Consider the following 19352-nt stretch of genomic DNA (forward strand, 5'->3'; position numbering starts at 1 on the left):
TGCCTGTCCTCGCTCTGTATGGTGTGCCACAGCACTGTTAGGGCATCCTAGGGTTTGGAGCACCTGGTCTAGTGGTTGGTGTCCTTGCCTAATGTAGCAGGGTTGGAATGAGATGATCTTAAGGCCCCTCCCAACCCAAACCATTCTATGATCCTACCAAGGGTGATCTAAAGCATACAGGACGGTTGGACTTAGGTCCTTTGCCTTTTTGGACACAAGCTAAACAAGGGAACTCTTGAAGAGAGTAATAATGGATGGACGGAGCTCATCAGAAGGCTTGCTTGAGGGACTGCCTCTGCTGAAGTGTGAAACAGTGTCTGTTACATGTATCCTGTTATAGAGAAGACAGCAAAATTGTGGAAAATGGAAGTAAATGTCTGTCTCCTAGTCCTCTGTTGGAGAAGGATGGCCTTAATTCATGCTGAGTCACTGAGAGTCCCAGACACAAAGATGATACGCTTCAGCGTCAATTGGTAATGCAGCCTTTTAAGATGCTGTATGGAAACAGAAGAGGAAATAATAATAAAGAGTTATGTGAAAAGATGAAGAGCTCTGGAAGCTGACCAACAACCAAGGAAAAAAAGAAACCACTGAGATGTGGTTGGATGACGCCTCAGGTGGAACAGACAGTGAAAGGACACGAACTGTGTGGTGGTGCAGCTGGAGGAAACAGACCTGTAGCATTGGGCACGCTGTCAGTGAGGAGGTTGGAATCCAGTTGGAACTGTGTTAATGGCCAAAAGCAAAGAACAAGGGAAATGAGTAGTTAGGGGACAGTGTTTTATCACCAGGTATATTTAATATCAGAGAGCAGTGAAGGGAAGAGCTGTGGAAGTGTTTTATTAATTAATTCATTTATTTTGAAATCCTCCCTACGTTTGAGTTTATGTGCTTTATTCACTACTTTGGCAAGAGCACGAGTGCCACAGTGTCGGCATCTGTTGAGTGTTACAGCCCCGAAGCAAAGAGAAGCCGTGGGATATGGCCACCCAGATTTCCCTGAATCATCTCAGATGTGCCCTTCTTGTACCCCATCCTGGGTCTCTGCCATGCACTGTAATGCTGCTTCACCACGGTGAAATCTGACGTCTGCCAAGTATGGCAATTGTGTGCACAAAATATAAGGCATCTGTCAGGAAATTTTTTCAATAACAGTGAAAGTAATAATTGTAGCTCATGAATTAAACCTTCTATTTCTGGTATTCCAAGAGGGGAAGTGTACTGATTACTAGTTCAATTTCAGTATGTTTGTTTATTTATTTATTTGCCCAACTAATCAAGCTGCTTGTGGCATGAGATCAGGATTCACTGTGAACTTCTGATAAGGCAAATGGGATGTGTTCATCATCCCTTGTAACCTCAGCCTTCTGCTACGTAGATTTGTTCTGGGAGCACTGGCTTTGGTCCTCCCTCGTCCCCAGTTCTGAGCTACATAGTTGACCCTCTTCTGCACTTCTTGCTTTTGTGCTAGTTTCTGTAATATTTTTTTCTCCCCATCTGCTGTTTGAATACCGTTCCATCTTTCATGTTCCTTTTCTCAGCGGTTACTTCTAATAGCTTTTGCACCAAAGTTCTTTTCCTCTGTGCTGGATCCAGCTATTGCAACCAGGAAAGAAGGAGCTGAGTGGACGGAATCAGCCTTTTGGATAGGTGTGCTTTGAAGCACTTGGTCTGTTGAAATTAGTTTTCTTTCTTAGGTTGCTGTTCCGCAAGTGCTTTCTGTTGTGTTTAGGCTGCCTACCATGAATAGCTCCACAAATGTCAGCTGAATATCCGTGCCTGCTTGGTATATATTGCAGGCTCTGGAGGGCAGAGCTACTGGTTGCATGCTTCCCGTACAGTGCTAAGCATCTCTTGCTATTTAAATCGTTCTGTAAGTAGATAAGCAACAAAATAGATTACAGTACTATCCACTGGGCCCTAAAAATGAGCCACGATTTTCTTCAGTTACAATCCAGCTGTGATGATGTGAGGATGTGAAAGTTTTTTGGGAAAAATATCTGAGAAAATGAAGTATGAATGAAGTTCAGCAGTCCAGCAGTATGCAATTATGCCCCAGTGAGGGCAAAAAATAAGTTGTTTGGCAGTATTAAATAGTGATTTTTTTGGGGTCTTGTCAAGCGTTGGGAAATATTTCTGTTGGAGAGTTTGTTAATGGAAGGATACCAAAGAGGTGTAGCTTTTGGAAAGCTCAGGTTGCATATCTTTTGTAAGTTTTCATGTTACTCTTTGCACCGTGACTTAAACAAACATTCCCTTGTCCTTTGCTGAAACTTTATGCCACCCCATCCATATGTTTTGCATTTTAGCTGGGGAAAAAAAACACAGCACCATCTGCTGCTGAATTAATTCAGGTTTCATCATATCTGACTCGATCATCCGTAACTGATATTGCTTGGGGCAGGCTGGGATCTGTGATCTTGCTTTCTAGGAAATAAACTTGCCTTTCCACTGCTCGTGAGGTAACCACAAACTCATTCTTTCGTGGAGGGGAAAGAAAGCCTAGTCAGGCGTTTCCCTTCACGTTATGTATTCCTTGCCAAAAGATGAATGTGCCCTGAATTACAACAAGACAAAACCCGACAAAAAGTGCTATTAGTTTGTCCGTGGTTGCAGGTGGATTGTGTTTTGAACTTAAGTAAAGCTTATAGAAGACTTGGGAATTTAGTTCACTTCGAAAATCTGGTTTCCATTTGGTGGCGTTTTCTTTGCTTAGAGAGCTAAAGGAATGTCTGTGTGACAATATAATCCCTGTTACTGAGCTCAAGGCTTCACCTTTTCCTTTTTTCTGTGCCACTCCTGTGAGTTCTTCTACAGTGGCTGAATGACCCTTGTGCTTGGGATCGACGGAGCCTCGCTCCCTCCCTCTGCTTTCCCTTTCTTTCCTCCAAGTGTTTCATGGGTTCCCCTTGCTGCCCAGGCTGAGATGGCTGCTGGAGTTCTCACTTTTCTCTTAAGTTGCGTGATTATTGATAGGAAATAAAGCTATTTTAGGTGCATTTTTTTTTATCTGCTTAAGGAGAAGATTCTCTATTCTGTCATATCCGGGGCTGCTGGAGCAGAGGGTTTTTTTTGTTGTTGTTATACTAATTTAATTCCCGTGTAAAGTACTTACAAGAAGTTAAAAGTATTGTTTGAACTGGAGAACAAAAAAACTTAATTAGAAATCAAACACAATCTGAACGAGTCCAGCAAGAGTAACTACATGAGCTGTGCCTTTTTTCTCGTGTGCTCTTTCCCTTCTTCTCTAAAATTATTTTAAATCTGTGCTCTTTTTCTTTCTGTTATTACTTTCTTTTTTTTGTAGTTCTCTGTATTACTTTCCAGTTTTCCCTGGTGAAACTTGGCTGAGATAAATGTCTGCCCCAGTGTGACTAAAGGCAGAAACTCAACCTTATTTTTTTCCAACAAGTTCTTTAGTTTGATGCATTTACCATAGCAACAACATGCAAATGGAGACCAGTGGAAGGGTTTTAAGGTCAGTGGCACAGTGTAGATGTGTACTTTGATGTGTAGAGAAGGTCTCTCCAGTATATTTTTAAATGTTTGAAAAGTGAACCTGCTTGCATTGCCTTTGAAAATTCATGAAAGGACATACATGTCTGAAACCTTGAAACCTTTCCATCCTTGAAGCTGTTCTCGTTGGTTCTGAAAATAGTAACTTTTTTCAACTGATTCATTTCGTGTGTGATTAAAACTAGTTGTGTTTTTTTGTTTTTGTTTTTTTTTCTTTATGACCTACAAGAGCCTTTCCATGTGCTGTGGGATCTGTTCTGAAGTGCTTGCTATGGAGTCTATGTAATTGGGATGGGTCATAGGTGTTTACGGTGCTCATCTGGTGGTGTTTACATCCACACTTGCTGTTCCATGTTCAGTCTCTGGCCATAAGCTTTGCTGTCTACTCAGCATCAGCCACAGCATGATTTTAACGAGATTTAAACTTAACAACTGCTGGAAATGGACCAGTTAAGCTGCTGATTCAGAGCTAGCCACTGGATTAGTGTAAAATATCTCCTGGATAGACTCTGGGAATCAGGAGTGAGGAGTGGGTACCATTTGGTCCTTTTTGATGTTGCCTTCAACAGATTTGGTTAAGTCCACCAGTGCTGGAGTAATTTATTTTTGCTTGAAGAACTTTTTCTGATCAGTTGACAAGTATTAGGCTTGCTGTCTGGGACAGTGCACTCTTTAGGCAACTTTAGGATTTAATTCTACCAAGCAAAAATGAATGATGCATCCCTTGAGTTGGTGGAGTTCCAGCAAGGGAGGCTGAGAGCAACGAAACCTGCATAAAAGTTTCTGATATTATTGTTCTTCATGCACAGTGACTTACATACATTCAAGTAGAAGAATGATTTTGGAAATGAATTCAAGAGTTTGTTTTCTCATTGGTGGTGCTTGTAATCGTACAGCTGCATAGTTCAGATGCTTACCTAGTACTTAACTTTTGCAGGACATCGTATGTTCAATGCAGATTCTATATATACTTCAAGTACTCCAAGTTTCCTGAAATGCTATACAGTAGATTGAAGGACTCTGACTTTTTTTTCTTTTTTCCCCTCCCCCTTCATTTATTTTCAACATAATCAGTCCTTTAAAACCATCAATAAAACACAGTTCTTAAGGTGGATAAGAGTTAAAGGACAGCAGCATGCTGTAGAGTGACGGTTCAGCTACAAGAGCTGATATAAGATCAGACCCTGGAGGTGTTCAAGAAACGTTTGGACGTTGTGTTGAGGGACATGGTTTAGTGAGAACTATTGGTGATGGGTGGATGGTTGGACTGAGTGTGATCCTGTGGGTCTTTTCCAACCTTAGTGATTCTCTGAGAAAAGGATATAGCTAATTGGACCAGGGAGAAAATGTTTTTCTTTCATGGGTCATCTCAAAGTCTGGTGATAACTCTTCTGCTGTAGCTTCTTTTAATAATGGAAAATTTTGATGAAACAGACTTCTGTGTGACTGATCTAATCTAGTCTGGGGTCTTGAGCAAAAGTCTTCCATGTCTTGGGTTGATGCCATACCATTTGGTTATTGTCTTTGATGGGGCTTCTGTGTTATTTTGTTGGTGTGTCACTCTGAGTGGCTCATCATCCCAAGACCCTGGGGCTACTCATCTTTCACTCACTAGTACTGGTCAAATAGTTCTGCCAGCTGCAGCAGTTCCTCTTCTCTAGTTTGTGCTTGATTCTGTCCAGAATCTGTGCCTCTGTCTTTACCCTTATGAGTCTGAGTGATATGAAGGTATGTTTCTTTTATTTATCTTTTCTTTTTTCTAATCTTCCTGTGCTCTGCTGGTGCTTCTGTTTTGTCATCTCAGAATTGTGTCTTAAGTTCCTAAGGCCAAAGATACAGCTTTAAAGTGTAGTGAGCACTTATAGAGTGATATAAATAATACATAATGTACTATAACGAGAAAAGCAGCTGCTAGTAAAAGACCTTAGTCATTACCTTCTGTGAAAAGTGTTACAACCAAAAACTTCTGTTTTGTTAAAGCACCCATATGGCTTTGTTTCCATAACCCTCTCCCCATCCCTACCCTGAATTTTTTTTTTTTGGTGTGAAAAGAATAGAATAAAAAAAGCTAATGCAAGACTCTGATCCATAGGAAATGGCTGACTGATCCTAAGCAAACAATACTTTTCATTGGTTTTTGCTCTGTAGCAGTTGTCCAGGTAAGGTGTCTTTCAGTCCTTTTTGAATGTGTTCCTTTTGAAGTTTAAATGTAAAATCTTTATTTCTAGGCTCTTGCTCTGTAATGTGATGCCTTTGAATATTGTGTTTTGTTTTTGTTGGTTTTTTTTTCCCCCCTAAGTATTACCCATACATGTTAATTTGAAGGCTGGTATTACTGATATTTCCCATGTTTTCTTTTTTTCTAGTTACAATTATATCACAAGTGAATGATCTGTGCATTTAAGAAAGGTTAATTTGTTTAATGAGAAAAATATTTGAAATACATTGAGGGCCAGCAAATATTTTCGTGCAGGGCTGAGGAAGAGTAAATATCAGAATATATCTTTTCTACACATAAGAGGAAAGAGAAGGGCTACCCTACTTACAGTTTGAAGTAGCAGCAGGTCAGAAAGAGGGCCACCTGTTCCATCTGCATTACCTGTAGTGAGATTTACACTTCTGTCTGATCTAATCACCCAGCCCATCATTCAGGAGCAATACAGATCTGGGGTAGGAGTAAACCGCTATTGACAGGTAAGCCATCTAACATTGAAGTACTCTGATTTTATATGTATATATAAAAGCTGATTCTTCTCTCATGGCCCAAGTGATGTTGGCTGGTTATCTAGTAAACCTGCTGTTTTGGCTTTGAATTTTGAAGCTACCTGTAGGTCTGTTTCATTATAGCTGCTAGCAAAGTTTTTGGGGAACAGATGGGCTTTCATTGTTCATGAAACGTCAACAAGTAAAGCCTTGCTAGGCCCAAAAGAGGAATAAACATTCTACAGTTGAGAGCCTCAGATGAAAGTGCTTTGTTCTGTGCTGCTAGGCCTGAAAGAGGGCTGGCCCATGCCAGGCTGATTCTTCTATTGATTTTTAACTCTCATGACTGCTGAACACTGAGAATTTTTTGGAGGAGGTAGAGAGGGGTCTTATATCAAATGGTGTTAGCCTACATCTTGGGTGCTAGTTGACTGAAGGTAAAGGGCAAGTGCACTCTCTGCTGTTGTTATAGACAAGTGATTCTGAATAATATATACAAATTAATTATGAAACGGAAGTTTTGTGGCCAAAAAAAGAAGAAAATTAGACTTTACAGAAAATGGAGTTTTTATGCAAGGCACAAACTAATCCATACCCTGATAATGTCTTGGCTGATGTCCAGTGTTCAGTTTCGGTTCAGTTCAAGAAAAGTGCAGACTAATTAGAGGGAATTGAGGAGAGAAGGATGATGACTGGGCATCTAAAAATAGGACTGGTTCCATAATGTGAGATATGAGAAGTGAAGATTGCTAAGAGCTGTGTTTTGAAATACCTAGAGTCAGATGCAAAGTGGAAGGGAATAAATTATTCTTTATGTTCCAGCCAGGTTAACAGGCTTAACCTCCAGTAAGAAAAGACAGGAAGGAAGCATTTGTCTGTTGTTAGGATGGATGTCCTGGAGCAGTTTGTGGAGATGTAAAATCGTCCATAGGAGAGACTTCTAAAAACAAATCATACTGATATCTGTCAGGAATTCTTTGGACATAGATGATACTGGTACAGAAAGGTAGAGTGGGTGAGTAATCTCTATGACATTTCCATGTCTCTTCCATCCCAATTGCCTAGAGTTCCATGAAGTTGCTTGTCCATTTTCAAGGCCTGAATTCAGTGCAGTTGAATCATAGAATGGCTTGGGTTGGAAGATATCTCAAAGGTCATCTAGTTCCAATCCCCATGCCACAGGCAGGATTGCTGACTGCTAGATCTAGCACTAAACCAGGCTGCCCAGGATCCCATCCAACCTGGCCTTGAACACCTTGAGGGATGGAGCATCCACGGTCTCTCTGGGCAGCCTGTTCCAGCACCTCACCACTCTCCCTGTGGAAAAACTTCCCCCTGACATCTAGTCTAAATCTTCCCTCCTTCAGTTTAAAACCATTATCCCTTGTGCTGTCACTATCTAGCTGTGTAAAAAAATTAATTTCCCTCCTGTTTATCATCTCCCTTTAAATATCGGAAGGTTGGCAGGAGGTCTCCCTGGAGCCCAATCTCCCTCACTCTGTCTTTCTGGGAGAGATGTTCCAGCTCTCTTACAATCCTCACGTCCCTCCTCAGGACGCTGTCCAAAAGCTCCACATCTTTTCTGTTTCCTGAGGCCCCAGCCTTGAATGCAGTGTTCCACATGGTGCCTCATGGAGGCAGAGTAGAGAGGGACCGTCACCCACCTCCCCTGCTGCTACCCCTCTTTTGATGCAGCCCAGGATATGATTGGCCTTCTAGACTGTGAGTGTGCATTCCTGGCTCATGTTAAGTTTTTCATCTACCAGGACCCTTAAGTCCTTCTTGGCAGGGCTACTCTCAGGGAATTCTCCTTGAGAATAATCCCATTCAGATGCCATGGTATGCTTGCAGAGATGTGACAGTGTCCTTGTTAATAGAAAAGCCTTGGAAATTTGGAAGGGTAAGCTTAGACAAATCTAGGTTTGGAGGAACCTTGGGATGTCGTCTGATCCAACCTCCTGCTCAAAGCAGTCTCAAAGCTAACTTTAGGGCAGGTTGCTCAGGGCTTTATCAAGTTATTAGGTATTGGAAAAACCTTCAAAATGGAGATTGCTCCATCTCTTGAATAACCAATACTTGACTGTCCTCAGGTGGACATTTTTTTCCGTATGCCAGGTTGAGAAGTCTCTTGCTTTGGTTTGTGACTGCTGTCTCTTGTTCTCCTGACTTCAGTAAGGGAGCTCAGTTCTGTCTTCTTGGTAATCTTCTCAAGTATTTGGAAGAGAACAGGCAAGGCCTAAAAGCCAGCAAGTTATTGTAGGGTCTGTGTCTATAGTCTGTTGGAAAGGGTGAGCTGCGTGGGAAGGGAACACAACCTCTTTGGATGAGTTGTGAATGTGATGGGCATAGTGAGGTCTTGGCAGACGGACAGTCATACAGTGGTGGTGGTAATATGGCTGCTGTTGGGAGGTAATGTGTTGTAATTAGACACAGCATGAAATACTGGAGGGTTTTGTTTTGTTTTACATGGCTAATGGATTCTTTTTGTTATGAAGTTTATTTCCCACCCACCATCACTGCACCTCCAATCTTGAAGATCACTTGGTGGCAGATGTGGTGTTGCTGCTGTGGAAGTCTTTGGAATGTGATTCAGCAAAGGGTAACAGCGTGCTTCCCTCTCCTCTCTGCAAGAACACTTGGCAGTCATCTTTTGCCTGTTTTCCTTTGCCACAGTTTAAGCTCGTTTATTTCTTGGCCAAGCTGACTAACAAGAATAATTAACCTCCAGCACTGTTACTGATTTCTTGCATCTTAGATATTCATGCTCTCCTAAGCCATCTCATAGAATAACTGTATCAGTTTCCCTGTCCTGCCTGTGACAGTGTTTTGTTCTTATAATTCCGGTTTGTTCAGCAGTGTATATTCTTGAAGTCATAAAGAAATGCATGTAGTTAGTCATTGCTTTATCGCATGAAGCATGTGATAACCTTGTGAATACAACCCAAAGCATCAGTTACTTATCTTGGAACAGCTTCCTTCGACTCTTAGGAAATTAATTATAGTTTGTGCCTTATCAGTTTTTGTTTTGTCTGTGGAAAAAATGTGTTCTAATATCTTCAGGAGTATTATTTAGTTATTTTCTTTCCCTCTCCTTATTCTTTTGGATTTGTGTTCCATGTTAATAATGTGGAGCACTTGAGAAAGTTAATATTCAGTTTGCTTTATGTTGTTGATATCTGCCTTGTATGTGTGTGTTTTCTGGTTGAAATTCAATCTATTTAAAACAGGAATATGTTGGTAGACAGAGGGAAGTGCCTTGAAGGTTGTAACATCTGCATCTTTTCTTGACCCTATCTACTGTTCAGGATTTCTCAGACTGCAACTAGGAAATGTTACTGCCTCCCAAATTATATCACACGTGTCGAGGAAATTTGACAAACTGTGGTCTAGCCACTAGAATGTTCGTAGGTTTTTAATTTTACTTTTGTTTTTAATGCGAATTCTGTAATTTATACTTGCATTCCTCTCAAATTAAAGCTGTCTGGGAGAAGGCTGTATATCTAACCAGTGGGGCAGAGTGCTTGTAGTGTATTGCTTGACATCATTTCAGTGGAAACAGCTCTTCTGCTTTGTTGCCTCCTCTGTATTGATGGGCATAGCCGTTGCAGCACAGCAATTTGTGTGAGAGGTCCTGTCCTTTGCTCAGAAGTTACATCAACTGGCATTGTGGTGTTTTTCCATTCAGATAACAAAAATAAACTGTGGGATCCTGACTGTTAATGCACTTTCTGTTCAAAATATGCAAGTGCTATAATTTGAAGTTAGCGTATTAATACGTGTTTTGGCAGTAGCTGTACTTCAGCTATGAGATTTCTGCATTTGCTTTTTTCTGAATCACTCTAACTGCATGACGTAGACTTTTGGCTCGGTTCTTCATTGTTAATGCTGCATTGGTCACTTATCTGTCTTCCATTTCAGCAAGATCTGTCTCTTAGCTTCTGAATGCCAGATCCCTAAGAATGGCTCTCGGGGGTGGCATTCAAAACTAATCAGTTTAAGGCATGATTTTAAGGTATTGCCATAGCTCAGGATTTATGCATTCAACTGATTGTAGGACATTTTCCTTCTGAGTCACTCTTCTTCTAGTGCAGTATACAAATTAGATCATAGAGGTTTATTTTCATTATCTGTTTGTTGTTTGAGGCTGGAAAGTTGATCTCTGGAGATCTTAGAATTAGATGAGGAAAACATCAGAAGAAAATCTGGTAGGCAAAACCAAACATCAGTGGAATGATTAACATGTGAGCACTGGTGTTGGTTGACGTAAAGTGATACTGGATGTATAACATACAATGTGCTGCTGGGAGAAATAGCTGAAAGAGCTTTTGTTTTCAAGAGAGAGATGTGCTGCAGTACTTGGAATCGTCTGGCTGTACAAGCTGTCTGGGCAGTGATGCCACTGGTACAACCTATATACAACAGTGTCCCCTGTTCTGTGTGCCAGCACCACAAATGCTCAGGCAGTGGTCATGGGCCATCTCTCTTCTCTCTTTTTTTTCCCCTCTTTTCCTTCCACTGCTGCTTCATTCAGTGCAGGGCTGAGCTGTAAGGCCCTGGAAACCAGCTGCTGTTCACGAGGTCAGCTCTATCGTTAAAATATCAATAAACTCATCTCCTGAGTGTTCATCCAGTATGAATGCTTGGGAGACTCCGATTACCTGCTGAGTTAAATATTATTGGGGCACAAATGCAAGGGATGTGGTCAGTTAATTTGGAGAGCTAGAGACTGTGAGAGGACATCTTTTATGTAGGATGTAGGGTTGTTGTTGTTTTTTGTCTTAATGTTTTTTTTTTTTTTGTCAAGCTTTTCTCACTTATTTATGAGCTCTGGTGAAGTTTGATTTAAATTGTTAACTGAGGCATGTCGTGCTGTGACAGCAGGTTTGCGGTGCTGTGTCACTGCTGTACCATTTTCCAGCTGCTGAAGCCGTGTTGCTGCATTTCTGCTGCCTTTGCAAGGCCCCTCTGCCAACAGTGCTGCTGTGGGTTGGAAGTCAGCAACCCAAAAGTGCTGCTTTGCAGTGTCTGCTTGGAAATGCAAGGCTTAACTTATTAATACAAATACAGAGTTAGTGGTTGTGGGACCTCCACATGACAATGATGTTGGGTGGTAAAGACACAAAATGTGTACATTTCAGATCCCTGGGCTCTGATAATCTTATCTGACATATTGTATAACGCCAGACAACAGGACTTAATTGAGAATCCAATTACATGTTTAGTTATAAACATGATTGTTTGTGAAGTGCAACCAATCCTGACCTCAAACTCTGAGGCAGGGAAATCTCCTTTTATTAGTTCCAGGTAATCCTGCTCCCTCTTCTGAATCTGTGGCTCATTAGTTTCAATTTACCTAGCTAACGCTCATTGGCCATTGGTTTTTAATTCAGTGGTCTAGCAATAGTTAACTCTAAGTATGGTTGGGAAATCATCCATCCATAGTTTCCTTTGGGCCTTGCTAATTATTCATGTGATGAGGCTTATATAAGAGCTGCACTGCAGCTGTACTTCGTTTGATGTCAGAGTTCTGTATTTCTGTGCAAACAAAAGTCAGGTGATAAGGCATGGGCAAGCAAAGTCTATAGTTGAAACCAGGGAGAAAGCAAACTTTTCTGTGAGGAACTTAAGGTGGTACCATCTGCTGAACTGTCAGGTCTCGCCTTCAGAAAGTTAGATTTCAGTTGGCTTTTAGATAGAAGTAGATTTCAGATTGGGAACCCAGAGTTAGATTTCTGATAGGCCTTTGTTGTATCTCTATGACTTCTTTGTGTTTGTTGAGATTTATGATGAGGGCAGTGGTTAGGATGTGGTCAAAGCCGAGAGCACCCACTGAGTGGAAATGATGTTCTTTGTGTAGGTGTGGGAGGCAATTGACTGATTCACAGCAATCAGTGATACAAGGTTTGTAGCTTGCTGTAACATCACGTGGTCTGACTTTTTATTGCTGGTAAGGAAATAGCTTGAAATGGCTTTAACACTATCTGTGTGACCCTTTCTGGAAGCCTGGTGCAGGCCTTAGCATTCTGTAAGTTTTTACTGTGACCCTTCAGTCTTCTCAGCACAGCATGTATCTAAAACTTTCATCAATGTTTTTGTCTCTCTTTCTTGAGGATTGATTCAGTGATTGACGTACATAGAGCAAAGTGGCTCTTAGTCCACTGTACCTTTTTTTCCATGTCCATTGTTACTGGTTTCTCTCTCCAACTTGTTTCTACTGCAGTTTAGGTGTTATTGTGAGAGGGTTGTGTTTCTGCAGCAGTAGGTATAGCTTCTCTGTAATTCCATGTGGGGTTCTGATAGAAGCCACAACCCTGACTGCTTTCTTAGCAGTCACTGTGGTGGTGACACTGTGGCACTGAAGGATGAGGTTTAGTCATGAGGCTCAATAAGGCAGGTTAATGGTTGGACTTGATGGTCTTGGAGGTCTTTTCTGACTTAAATGATTCTGTGATTACAGCCTCCCAAGTCTTAATGCGCTGCCAGTAAGCCATTACAGCATTGTTTCTTGTGAATGTCTATTGTTTTTCTACTCCCAGCAAAGTGTTTGTTATATTTGGTGTTGATCCTGGCAAACTTTGTGTTCACCTCCCTTTCTGCACTGACCAACCAAGTTCAACTTAAGCCAAAGAGCTCTTATCTTGCTCAATGTAAAAGCCTTGGAGGAACGAGCTGTTTGGTCCCAAGAGTTGTGGCAGGGCTGTAGAAGCTAAATTGGTTTTACTGATGTGCTGTTGTGCTGCGATGTAAGCAGTAATGAACAGCTTAAAATTTTAAGGCCATTTGGAAGAGTTTTTATCAAAACACTTGTTCTGAAAGTATCTATGCCACCTCCAGTGCACGCGGCCACTACCAACTCTTACACTGACAGACCACGAATAATTTGCATCAATAGTTTCTGAGAGCAGCTGGGAAATGTATGGTGCAGAGGTATTGTGTGCCAAGGCAAGCTGATTGAATTCAGGCAAGACAAAGAAACGGGCTCTGACCCTGGAAAAGCGTGTCTGGACAGACCTTTCTTTCTGTCCCCCAGGAGCCACTGTGAAGCATTGGGCAGACAGAAGGGATCACGGGATCAGGTGCTGCCACTTTGTGTGCGAGGGGCTGAGGGAGCCCGGCGGCTGTGTACAAAGGGGAGGTCCATAGCCAAAGGCTGAGCCTCCCCTGTGTGTAGTGTGAGTGGAGAGAGCTGGTTTTAATGTGTTTGAGGTTTGTCGGTGCACGACTATTTGTTTTTTAAAGTGACTTTGCATTTGTAGCTTTGGAGTTCTGTTTGGAATTGTAATCTAATCTGAGCCTTAATGAAAAATTAAGCATCCAGCTAGAACACGAAGCAAAAAGCACTCAGCCTGACTGTTAGGCTTACGTCCATATTAGTTGTTTAAAGGAGTCACAAGTAACGAGTTCTTTTTAGATTTTACTCACAGTGTGTATTTGATGAGTTGAGGTCCTAGCTGACTCGTGAACCTGTTACTTTATGTTGCAGTGCAGTACCAGGGTGCACTCATTCCTAGGACGTGCTCTATCCTGGAGCTAAAACTTTGCTGAAATGATGCTACTGGTATTATTTTTAACAGTGGTAATTCCAAACTGTACGCTGCAAGTGCAGTGAGGTGTGTATGCTAGCAGCAATTAAACCAGGGCAATGACTGCATTTGCACAATGATTTCCATACTAAATTTGCACAGCCAGCAAGGACTATCTGGATGTCTGTTGTAACTTAACTACCAGAAGACTGAGCAGCCTTTTCTATTTTATGTTACCAAAAGTCAGGGATATGAAAGTAGCCCATGCTTTCCTGGTGAGGTAGAAGAGCATGTGCTGTCACTTTCTGTTACCTCAAAATCTCTACTGCTCACTCAAGTGGCACATTGGGTATTACAGTCAATGAGTTACTTGGATAGCTTTAACTCTTAATGGAGACCTGAGAGATGTGATATCAAAGCATCATATTTTTAACCTCAGTCAGGTGATAAGCATCCGTCAGTTTTTAAATGGTGTAAACACTTTTCTTGAGCTTAAGCTAGTCTGTAATATGAGTGTGTTTCTACAGCTTTACTTAGAGGATGCTCTCTGCTGACAGTGGGGAAATGTAATATTGCAATGTATGGGCAGCTGAAGTGGCTCCAGCTTTTTGCCTACTGTAAACATTTCAGCCTGAGTCAGGCAAATAAAAGATTGAAAGGTTCAAATTATTCGTATGTTTAATAAAATATGGAAAGTTAAAAAATGTTTAGAAAATGTTTCCGGTTTATCAGCTGGAAAGTTATTTTCTATGCAGTACTCACATTTAAATCCGGGTCTTCATTTTGATTAGATCTGTTTTCTGCCAGGACTGTTTTAACAAGGTGATTGCATGCCATAGGTGTTTGTTCCTGTGAGAAGTGGAAACTTATAAATGAGGAGAACTGGATTTGTCTATGACAAGGTTCTACCCTAGATCTATGTAGTTGCATGTAGGCACTGTCTTGAAAGTCATTCAGCAGTACATCTTCCAGACCCAGGAGAAGGGGCTGAGGACGTGAAGTGGTGGCAGCTCAGCCCTGAGTGCGGATACTGTTGGAGCAGAGAGCTGTCCTGTTGCTATTAATACATGTAAAAAGTTGGTCTCCCTTCAGTTTATATTCCAGAACTTGAAGGAAGATTACCACAGTGGGGTCTCCCTGCAGCTTTCTCTAAGCTGAATGAGGCCAACTCCTTCAGTCTTCCTTCAGTAGGAGAGGGGTTCCAGCCCTCTATTCTGTCATTAAAAAAAAAAAAAAAAAAAAGATTATAGCCCAAATTTTTCACCTGGTTGAAACTTCATGAGGACTGTTGTTAGAATTAGTACCAGGAGACTCCAATCTACCTCAGCTTTTGGAGGAGTCAAAAAGCTTGGGTCAGCTCATGTTTGCCTGAAATGCTTGCTTGCAGCAAAAGAGCATCCGGCATTGTACTAAGCGATCGATTCAGAGCATGGCTTAGAGTGGGAAAATGCTACCTAGTGCATTTCTAGCATAGTTTCCTGAATTGCTGACTTTCAGCTAACTGTAGAGGTCTTCTGAAGTGTCTTCTGAAGTGTCATCTGAAGCCACCCAAGAGTGAAGTCTTCATAAGAACAGCTGAATGCAGTGCCAGCGCACAGGAAAATGTGGATGGAGAATCTCTAATTTTTTTATGTTCTTTGCAGCCAACGTAGGTATGTTCTTCAGTCTTGCAAATAGATGTGAAGGAAATCCTTGAAACTGGGATTTGACATTCAGACATAAAAATGTATAGTTATACCAGAAGGACTGAAGGAAGCGCGTAGCATTGTTCCTTTCTGTCTTGCAAGTTTTAAAATAGGTAGTACTAAATAACGTGAGTGGGTTATTTTCCCTTACTGCACAGTTAGGATTTACCAGCTCAGAGCCTTCAGTCATGGCTTGGAACAGTCTACCTTCTGTTTTGAAACAGAGCAACTTCTGTTCATTGGAAACAGTCAACAATAAATATGAAGAAATTTTCTGCAGTTTGCTTTGGAACATAGTGTATTGGGTGTTGTGGATACAACACTGGTGGTTTAGTTATTTATTTTTAAATAAGGAGTGGCATAGAAGTCATACAGTGATTTTTGTTCCAAGAATGCTGCACTGAGAAATGAAGAATGAGGGCCCTATTCAGAGCAGATTATTAAAACACTGTTTTTAGCTGTCCTGTCCCATTGTGAATTTCGTGGTTGTTATTTTAATAGTGTTAGCTAAGCAGTCATTTCAGTAATAATTAATGACAACTAAAATTTTCTTTTAATTGACCTGATCCTCCTTTTCTTTAATGGAATGATTTGACTGTAATTACCTGAGACATGTAGTTTTAGCTATAGTAAGTATGTTGGTAACTTTTTGTTTATTTTGAGGCAAGTGAAGTTGATGAAATGTAACTCTTGAAGCTGTTATTCTACCTGTAAGACAAGGAACTGCCCTAGATTTAAGAGCGTATAACTGAGGAGATATTCAACTTTATACAGATAAATAATTTTCTTTTACAGTAGATTTCTTAGGCTGCTGTAGTCTTGGCATAAACACGTCATGATTTCTGTCCTGTAGCTCTAAGGGCTGGGAAAATAAGTGTGTGGGTGTGTGTGTAGGTGGGTATTTGTGAGAAGGAAAGGCAAATCTGAGTAAAGGAGTCAGTAAGTAAGAGTTAGCCTTTGTCGCAGATGTTGGAAGCCTTTTAACTTTAAGTAAAATGATAGATAATCTACTTTTAAGAATTTAGCTATTTTGCAGAAATAGAGGAATTATAAAGTAGGCTTGTATTTAACAGGAAGAAATTAGACAAAGCCTGGTGTTGGCGTGACTGATAGGTTGGTTTTTTTGGTCATCTCGCCTTACGTTGATTTCTTATATTGTTCATATTCAAACCTGTAGTGAGTAACTATTGCTCTGTTTGCTGCTTGTTACTGGAGTTACTTGTGGCACTCATATTCTTGGTTTCCCTGGAAGCATTGGTAAATTGGAATATTAGGAATTTCCTGAATGTATGCACTTTTTTTTTTTAAATAATTCATTTTATTTCTTTGAATACATATTTTGTTCTCAAGTTATTCCTTTGGTTTTAAATACAAAAACACTTTTTTTTGGGGGGGGGGGGGGGGGGGGGGGGGCTGGGGAGGGGAATGGGGACGTGGGGGTGGGGAGGTGAAAGGGGATTAGTGCAGACATGATCTCATTGCCCTGCATGCAGGAGAGTCCAGCTTTTGAAGCAGAAGGCTGCAGTTGGTTCGGTACCTTTAATGGAAAATACTGTGTGGGCACTACTAGTTTATTTATCCCTGTTACTGTGATGCTGTGGGCAATGTTTTTGAAACCAGAGTGTCGCAAAACTGTATCTTTATTAAAGATTGATGCTGGTAATTATACCATAGCTACAAATGTGTCTTATAAAGAGCTGACAACTTTAACGCTGGTGTTGTGACTCAAATACAGTTTATAGCTTTGTATTTAGATGTTGGGCCCCAGCTTAATTGAAGTGCCTGAATTACCTTGAACTCTAAAGGTGGCTGACTTTAGGTTCTTTGGCACTCAGACTGTGCTTTTGCATTCCTGTCCCTTCTACCCCTGTGCCTAAATAAGTGCTATGCTGTAGCTTGGTAAAGCTGAAGTGACTAGAGTATTTTGTGGCATTGGATAACCTGTATTCACCACATCACTTTTAACAGTATTGTTTCAGCTCAGTTGAATTCTTAGTCTTTAAATTTTTGAAAGCAAAATGTCTATAAAATATTGGCAGCACTTATTATTATGCTTCATTTTTAGGCTAGGCAGTGCACTCTTCAACAAGATTACCTTGAACTCTTTCAGTTAAGCCTTTCATCTTAAGTTATGTAACATTTGCCTACCAGATTTGATCTCTATTAAGTGTTCAGCTGTGTATCAGAAAGATGCAACAAAAAGTGTACTCCTTTTCCTGATACTGACCTAATTACTTAATACCAAGGCTCTGCTATTAACAGCAGCATGACTCAACGTTAGATGTTAGCTAAAATGAGCCAGTGATGTCTGGAGTTCCTTTTTGCTCAGTTTTTAAAAGGTGAAAAATATAGCTTCAAGGTTAAACCCTTCTGCTAGAGTTGTTTGCGGGTGTGCAACTAGTTTGGGTCTGTGCACAGTCTGTACAGCATGGTGCCCAGACCTGCTAATGCCGACTGAGCTTTGTGTTCTGCTGCATTGTAACAGTGGAGATGCTTGCTCATGCATCTTGTTTTCTAAATTTACTCATTTGTGCTTCCTGATGAGGAGAGACAGCCTCTTTGGGCTAATGAGCTATGTGGGCATTAGGTGTCTGTAATCCTTTCAGTACTGGAGTACATTTAATTGATCATAGGAAGGACCAGAGTCCTTTGCGACTTTATTGTGTGGTACAGCTGTGCGTGTATTCCTGTCTGCTGTGAAACTAATTTAGTTTCAGGAAGACATAACTCTGTTTAATTTCTTGCTTACAAACCACAGGTACTTCAGGTCTTAATTCATAAATTCAGCTTTACCCGATTTGCTTAGATCTAATTTTTCTAATGTATTATTATTTCACTTTCTCAGAGTGGTGAGACAGGTGTAATACTGAACGTTCAGGGGGGAAAAAAAAAAAACCACAAGGCAAGTGCTACTGTAGAATAGTTTTTTTTTGAAGTCTGTTTGCTTTAGAAATGTCATTTCCACGATCAGTTTAGCTGTAATCAAATTGCACTTGGAGCTGCGCCAGGTCTGCGCTTGGCAGGCATGTGGAGGCTTATGGTCACGCTGCTTTTCCAGCACTGCTGACCTTGTCTTGAACCAGAAATAACCGAGGCCTGTACAAATCCTGCAGTACGGTCCTTCTCTTTCTCTCTCTCTCTCTCGCTCAAAAGTCAAATTGTTCTCAAAAGCTGTGGATTTCTGAGCTCCCTAGAGAGTAAATGAGTCCGGGAGAAGGTTTGGATGAAAGAATTCATTCACGTTGTAACAAAATATGTCAGAGGCCCAACAGTCTTTTTGGAGGTTCTCTCATCCTTGCTGTGGGAGCCAGCTGTGAGGAGGGAGCAGCAGGGCAGCAGGACTGCATGAGGCAGGCCTGGCCTTTCCCCTCCCTGTGTTTTCTGTTCTGGGCAGCAGCACATGACAGCATCCTCACACTGACAGGCAATCTGTGCCGCATGGCCTGCTAGCTTGTTATAGAACCACACAAGAATTAACATGAAATCATACTGCTGCACTGTTTTCTGGCAAGCAGAAGTGAGTGCCCAGAGATGCAGCTGCCATGCTGTGCTCCACGAGCCAGGCAAAGCAGCAGCCTGTGGGCCTGCCCCGGCCTGGCACAGCGAGCATCATGCCTGGCACCAACAGCTTGTGGTGTGGCAAGCTGCTGGGAAGGGCATTTGTCCTGTGAAATTAAAGTGGTGTGTAAACAGAGGAAAAAACGATGTAGCTGATGAGATAGAGATTGCATGCAGAGAGGGAGAACTGGCCTAATCTACTTACAGTAGTGGTATACTTCCTCAGCTAAATCTAATTCCAGCCCTCCATTTGCTGTCCTCTTGTTATTTACAAGCTGGATGTGGCAGTTTGCAGCACAGAAAAAAAGTATTCTGCCTTCATGTTTTTGAAGAGGTTTCTTTTTTATCTTTTGTCTGTAGTGAAACA

General features: G+C 41.3%; 1 protein-coding gene across 2 annotated transcripts in view; it reads left to right on the plus strand.

Annotated features, from left to right (window-relative positions):
• Nucleotides 1-19352, plus strand: part of KIF21A (kinesin family member 21A) — an 84379-nt gene that overhangs the window by 2861 nt on the left and 62166 nt on the right. Inside the window, exon 1 of one of the 2 annotated variants that reach the window (XM_046943787.1) lies at nt 12-8818. The exons of the other annotated variant lie outside the window; for it this stretch is intronic. The gene's annotated coding sequence lies outside the window, so the exon portion shown is untranslated. Of the gene's footprint in view, nt 1-11; nt 8819-19352 lie in introns of those variants that run through there. 2 annotated transcript variants of the gene reach the window in all.

The sequence above is a fragment of the Gallus gallus genome, chromosome 1 (assembly GCF_016699485.2).
Source record: "Gallus gallus isolate bGalGal1 chromosome 1, bGalGal1.mat.broiler.GRCg7b, whole genome shotgun sequence".
Taxonomy (NCBI): domain Eukaryota; kingdom Metazoa; phylum Chordata; class Aves; order Galliformes; family Phasianidae; genus Gallus; species Gallus gallus.